This window comes from Montipora foliosa, chromosome 3 (genome assembly GCF_036669935.1).
Source record: "Montipora foliosa isolate CH-2021 chromosome 3, ASM3666993v2, whole genome shotgun sequence".
Taxonomy (NCBI): domain Eukaryota; kingdom Metazoa; phylum Cnidaria; class Anthozoa; order Scleractinia; family Acroporidae; genus Montipora; species Montipora foliosa.
Window position 1 is genome coordinate 70,542,864 of NC_090871.1, and position 7,500 is coordinate 70,550,363.

The 7,500-nt window shown below is 38.1% G+C and overlaps 1 long non-coding RNA gene across 1 annotated transcript in view; it reads right to left on the bottom strand.

Moving 5' to 3' along the window:
* The window catches only part of LOC137998137 (uncharacterized), a 10,811-nt gene extending 4,738 nt beyond the window's left edge, over positions 1–6,073 (bottom strand). Inside the window, exons 1-2 of the long non-coding RNA XR_011122698.1 lie at positions 5,928–6,073; positions 237–340 (exon numbers count right to left, since the gene is read on the bottom strand). This is a non-coding gene — a long non-coding RNA (uncharacterized lncRNA). The remainder of the gene's footprint in view (positions 1–236; positions 341–5,927) is intronic.
* Positions 6,074–7,500: the final 1,427 nt, after the last annotated feature.

Here is a 7,500-nt window from a genome sequence, read left to right on the forward strand (position 1 = left end):
CATAATCTTTAATTTTTTTCCGCATCCTATCAGAAGCCCAGACTCTAGCACTACTGAGGTTAACCATAATGAAAAATTTGATAATGCATGGTTACAAAATGTTTCTCCAGCTGACAATAATTGAGCCCTCATTGGCCAATTTCTGGAATAAAGACTGACATTTTGACAATAACTTCCTGTGTATACTTGTTATAATAACTGTTACTTTTTGTGAGTTTAATAAAAATAGTACTTACATGTATCTTTGCACCTTGAATGAATTAACATATTTAAAGTATTCTCAGTCTTCTGGTGACAATTAAACAGCTTGTTCTCCAGAGGCATACATGTATGGAGCAGGCTGCAAGGAATTAAAGGTACAATTAAATTTAATTACATTGTACAATTGCTACATGTAACAATAATAATGTAGACTAATAGATTCCTTTGGCATATTTATATAGTTACATGGACCAGTGGCACACCTGACCAGACATGCAATTAACTATCATGTATTGGTATTCAGGTCCATCATACAAGTTGCCCTCAGCTGTTAAACTGCTTATACACTGTACAACTATGAGTCTGAGAATTTTTAAACTACTGTGATATTTCTCTATACAAACAGATAAGAAACTGGATCACAATCACCCTGACATTGTGTTTGTGTACAAACAAAACAAAAATTGCCTCATCTATTGCATGCCCTAGTGACAGAAGGGTAGATATCAAACAAGAGGAAAAGGTCAACAAGATTGGTATCTGGATCTGGCAGTTGAGATAAAGGCCTTGTGGAAGATCAAGGAGTGTTAAAGTTGTCCCTGTTGTTATTGGAGCACTGGGTACTATTCCAAAGAGACTGGCTCGGGACTACATGTACATGTTTGCTGGGATAGAGTTGGCAGCTCTTGCTGGGATAAGCAACAATCCTCCAAAGAGTCCTTGAAGTCTAAGGCAGCTTGTTATGACCTGATGATGGGATTAAAATTTCTTGAAGTTTTGATTACAATGTACAGGGTGTACCATACAGTACCTGCCATGAAGCTAAATGCACCATGATAATAACAATAATTTAATAATAATAATAATAATAATTATTATTATTATTATTATTATTATTATTATTATTATCATGGTGCATTTAGCTTTACAGCTTCATGGAATAATAATAATAATAATAATAATTATAATGAATTATAATAATAATAATAATTATTATTATTATTATTATTATTATTATTATTGTTATTATTATCATTATTATTATTATCATTATCCCAGAGCAAGCATGGCCAGGCTTTACTTAGCAAGGAATGAGGGCAGAAGAGGACTGAAATCAGTGGAGGAAACAATAAGATTAAGATCAGAAAAGTCAAGTCAACTTTATTTAGGCAGGGTAGCCCAGTCAGCCATGGCTACAATTATTGGCTCAGGAATGGATACATGTACATGAAGAAGAAACTGCAAAGGATCAGGCACTAACAACTTGATGGAGGGAGGTTATCATAGAAAAACAAGCCAGTCAACCACAAAATGCAGAATGTATAAATAGAGAGACAAAACTATATTTCACATTCTCCATTTGTGTAGCAAACTTGCACAATGTGAATGTAGTTCTAAAGAGACATGACAAAGTAGCTCAAATAATACACTAAAATCTATGTAAAAAATATTATCTCTCATACTCAAGGAATTGGTATGACCATGTTGAGAAGAAAGTGGCAGAAAATAGCAAAGCAAAGATACTTTTGGATTTCTCTAAACAAACAGATCATTGTTATACAGGCACAAAGAGCAGATATTGTTTTCAAAGACAATTAAGATCTAAATCACACATGGGTCATTAAGCCTACAAATAATTTTTTTTGCTATAAGCCTGTCATGTGTCAGGTCAGGCCACGGCACCTCATTTTCATTGTCTCGCTTTTCTTTTTTTCTTTTTTTTTCTTTTTTAAAAGTGGTTAGGGTGAGGGTTAAGGTTCAAATCTTTTGCATTGCCCGTAGCCGGACAGGAAGATCCTTCTTTTTCGTGTTTTAACGTCAGGCCTGAAACTATTTCTACTCTAGCATGATCGGAATCCCGTGTAAGATCTTATGGGGTAAAATCACTTAACATTATGTCAATATTCATGTGGGAAGACACCACTGTTATTGTTCAAATTATTCTTCAGTCATATTCGGAAGAATTTCAAAAAAAATCTTTCAAGATTCCATTCAAATGTTTGATATTTTAGAACTTTCTTCAGACCAATGTACAAAAAACAGTATTTAAAATTAAACCTTCGAAATATTCACATGCACATATTTTCTGTATCTAAATGAGGGTTGAAGATGAACTAGAAATAAATCTTTTTCCCAGTTCCATAACGTCCTCTGTTTCGGATACAGCATTTTTGAATTTCCGAATTTTTACCTTGCGTGACCCCAGGATACAGAGCTGATTGAAAAACTTGTCTCGTTCTATGATTCTCAGACATTTGCGGATTTCAAGTACATTACGAGAGGTGTTCATACACATGTATTTTATCAGAAACCCACAAGGGTTGAAACGTGTAACGGCCCCCTGTGTGCTGGGGAACAAGCTTCATCTGAATAATTATTCAATTTGCTAATTACCATATTTGGAACAACAAGAGCAAGGGGTTTCCAAATATGGTACTTAGCACTGAAACATTCAACCAATCAGTTCGCACTTAATATTCGGAAGCTGTGAACGTGCGTTACACGTTTCATGTTGGCAGTGTGGCCCAGTGGTTAGGGCGCTTGCCTTGAGATCGGGAGATCCCGGGTTCAAGACCTGCTCTGACCATTTGGTGAATTTGATCCTGGTAGTCCCTGGTTCAACTTCCCAGCTGCACTTGTAAATAGCCAACTGGCTTGCCTCTGGCCAGTTGGGATTCTTAACAGTTGTTGTTGTTCTGTTCTGTCGTTTCGTTGTGTTTCATTGGCCCTGAAAAGCCCCCATGGGAGTGGTCAATTAAGCATGTATTGTATTGTTTCAACCCTTATGGGTTTCTGATTTAAGTAAGCACATTTGCGGAAAAGTGAACTCCAGGTGTTTTCGTTGATTACTGGCCACCATATTGGTGGACCACGGACGGTCTACCAACATGGCAGCATTGTGTGAAATGCTTCGGGAAATTGATAACTCAGAAACGATGTACCACACAGACCTGACAATTGGAGAAACGGTTTATATATTTGTCTTGAAATCATTTCAAGTTGTTGGCTTCTTTTATTGAACAGTTTTGAATTTGCTTTTTGTTGCATGACAATGAAAACAATCAAAACATGCGCACACTGCCCAATACTGTTTTGACAATACTGTTGCTTTCGTTTGCCATTCTATTGAGAATTCTTATGTTTTTGCTTTCTTTGTTTGTCATTCTAGTTGAACAAAATACATTTGTATATGTTTCAGCTTTTGTTTGTGCATAGGCAATAACATTAGTTATTGACGTCACGATAAGAAATGTAATTTGAGGCCCTAAAAATTCACTGTAAAACTGGTCATAAAATCTTATCAGTCCAATGAAAACACAAACAACATGCATTTGGGGAACAGTATCCTTGTTGATTCCACAGCACATGTACATTGCAGTGTTATTTAATTTAAATCAATGCACCTGTAAAAATACAGTTTTACTTTGCATCATATCAGAAGACCCTGATCAGCCTGTCCGGTCAGACTGATCGTTTGCCAGTCAAAACCTCAAGTTTACCGGACAAATGTCTGATGACCGGCGCTTTTTTGCAGGCTTGGTCATAAATGTACATGCATCAATACCTACATGTAGGCATGGAAGAGTACAAGAGAAGAAAAAGGAGAAAGTGGAGAAGTACATGTACTGTACTAAGACTTGGCAAGGGAGATTCAAAGATTGTGGAACACCTCATGATCAGCAAAAGTGGTACCGGTTGTACAGTAGGAGAATTGGGAGCTGTGGCAAAACAGTACTGGAGAAGGAGTTGAAAAAGCTGGATATCAAGAAGGAAGTACCGGTAGTAGCAGAGTACAATTTTAGCTGCCCCACTGGGATCAGCAAGGATACCGAGGAGAGTATTGGATATCTCAGGGTAGAGGTTCAAATGGGATACCAATACAGAAACTGGCTGTCACAGAGCTGAGAAAATCAACAATGAAAGTAATAATAATTATAATAATAATAATAATAATAATAATAATAATGATGATGATGATGATGATGATGATGTATTGATACCATTGACATTGATTTTGAGGGAGAGTAAAGCAGGGTACGAATTAAGAAAGGGGTATGTTACCGTAAATCAGTTGTTCTTTATGGATGACCTTTAACCTTTAATGAAAAACAGCGGAATTCCTTGATCAATACAGTATGTGTATTTAGCTAGGATATTGGAATGAAGTTTAGCATTAAAAAATGTGGGGTTTTGGACTTCTGGTCACTAAACGGGGAAAGTTAGAAGAAAGCAGGGGGAAAACATTCCCGAATTATCAGCCGATGACGCAGATAGACAAAAATAAAGTGTACATTAAATACCTCAGGGTTTTTGAAGCAGACAACATGAAACATACAGAAATGAAAGATATAGCCAGAAAAGAGTACTTCATATGGGTGAAAAGCACATTATAAAACTCAAAACTTAATGCAGGAAACACAAGATTTGCCTTGAATCCAAGAGCAGTGTCTGTGATAAGGTATGGGGTTGGTATTATATTTTGGAAGAAGGATAAACTGGAAGAAATTGCCCAAAAGACAAGGAAGCTTTTAAGTATTTATCAAACTTTAATCATACAAATAACATTGAGAGACTATATTAATTTGCCACGGCAAATTGGTGGAAAGGGTTTGATTAGTGTAGAGGACCTTGTTAACCCATTGACACCTGGGAGGGATGACACTTGATAGATTTTACTCTGTCTAACGCCAGACGATTTTACTCGTCAATGGGGGGCATCCTAGGGCGTTTTAAGTGTGAATGGGTTAACCCACTGACCCCCTGGGAGTGATAGATTTTACTCTGTCTAACGCCAGACGATTTTACTCGTCAATGGGGGGCATCCTAGGGCGTTTTAAGTGTGAATGGGTTAACCCACTGACCCCCTGGGAGTGATAGATTTTACTCTGTCTAACGCCAGACGATTTTACTCGTCAATGGGGGGCATCCTAGGGCGTTTTAAGTGTGAATGGGTTAACCCACTGACCCCCTGGGAGTGACAGATTTTACTCTGTCTAACGCCAGACGATTTTACTCGTCAATGGGGGGCATCCTAGGGCGTTTTAAGTGTGAATGGGTTAACCCACTGACCCCCTGGGAGTGACAGATTTTACTCTGTCTAACGCAAGACGATTTTACTCGCCAACTGGAGGCGTTCCAGGGCGTTTGAGGTGTCAGTGGGTTAAACACTTAAAAACTATGTCCCTCAACAATATGGAAATTGAAAGTCTGCGAAAATATGCGGCTAGGAGTGGTGAAATCTTCATCAGAGAAGTGAGCAATAAGAACTTCCCGGGAAAAGGCAAGGAGAAAGAAGATATTAAAAGGGACCTATTACAGAAGTACACCAGCAATGCTCGATATGGAAAGTTTTATGGAAACACAGAGCTTATCAGAGATAAAAGATGAAGATGTTTCAGGAAAGTGTGGGATGTGTGGTCCGCCAGAGATGAGACAGTTCTGCATGAGCATTACTGTATCAGACTAATCAGAGCGAGTGCAGTGCACTAGTAACATGTAGCATGGCGAAGTGATAAAATTGCGCAGGTAATACACTGGAAGATGTGCCATCGATTCAATATGTAAGTCTCAGAGATGCGGTATGATCATAAGATTGAAAAGGTTGGGAGGTAATCTACAATTGGGAGGTAATCTACAATAGATAAGTTACGGGGCAAACGCGAGGGGTGTCGGGGGCTATGTAAACTGAAAAAAACATGGAAATCCAGCAAACAACTTCCGCTTACCTCATGTTTGGCACGACTTGTGTTTGCTTTCTGCGTTAGTTAAGTGGCAGCTCAAGGACAAAAATCCATTCGGAAAATGCTGTGTCTACAACAGCGAATTCCATGAGACCGTTGTCTTCGAGGACTTTAAAATCTCGTTCCCAGAGCCCGGGTGTGAAGTACGATGCATTGTGGGATACACTGCGAATCAAGACGATCCCCCTCTCAGGATCGACGCCAGTGTAAAATAATTAATATGCCCGTGTAATTCATTTCTTCCTCGGCGAGTTTTATTATTTCGTTGGGAAATAAAACATGTTCCCGGACTTTGTAACTAACTTTTTCTTACGAGAAGAACAGATACGTACCTTGTGGGCATGCTGTATTCCGTGGATAAATACACAAGCAAGTCTATCCCATCCAAAGCTAGCGCTATAGCTAGTGATTGGTACGCCCGTGTCATCTTTTGGGGTGTTCAGGTATTTAACGCCACCACTTTGCCTTAGTCTCATGTTTGTGAAGACATAGGTTTCGTCTTTTTGTAACTGCCCCGTGTCTTGAGCCCATAGGTTGATTTTATGTGGACTGTTGGGTCCAAGATGATACCTTCATGCTTCTTCACTGGTTAGTCAGTTATAAATACTGCTTTAATTGCCGAGATTTGAAGCAATAGCCTTTTACAGTGAACTACTAATTTGCCACATTACACTTCCCAAAGAACTGATTGACGTTGGAGTAGATGTAAGTGTATCTGGTATCTCGTGGGCGTAAGGTTATCTGATGCAGTTGTTACATCAACCTTATTGTGTTTGTGAAACAATAATAATATTATCTGTTGTACCATAATACTTGTTGCTGGTACGATAGGCAGTGAGTTTAACTGGGCTTTTCTTTTTTTCTAAGGTGTCAAAATATGCCCTTCACTCAGCACAAAAACATACAGCTCTTTGTCTCCCATTGGAAGCTGTCATAAGGTTGCAGTTGAAGTACTTTTAATTTTAACTGGATGTGTACTCGGTGACTGACATTTGCAGACTGCAGACTAACCCTAAATCACAATTATTGAAAGCTAACCGTTTTAAATCAGGTTCTTAGACTTAAATAATGTTTATCAGCGCTATTTGAAATGGGTGCTTAGTCTGCAGTCTTCAGTCTGCAAATGTCAGACACCAACATTATTTAAGTTTAAGCACCCATTTCAAATAGCGCTGATAAGCATTATTTAAGTCTAAGAACCCGATTTAAAACGGTTAGCTTTCAATGATTGCGATTTGGGGTTAGTCTGCAAATGTCAGACATCGATGTGTACTTTGAATATAGCATGCAATCTCATTTCGATCTTTGACATCTTTAGAACCTACAGTAAAAGAAAAAAAAAGATCATACTGTAAGATACTGACTTAACCCTTTCACTCCTGTGGGCTTCCCCATTGACGAGTAAAATCGTCTGGCATTAGACAGAGTAAAATCTATAAGTCTCATTGGCCCTTACAGGAGTGAAAGGGTTAATAAATTTAATTAATTAATTAAAGTGCATATGACACAAAAATTTTTATTAGCTTGTTCGAAGAACTTTCAAAATGGTGAAGAACAG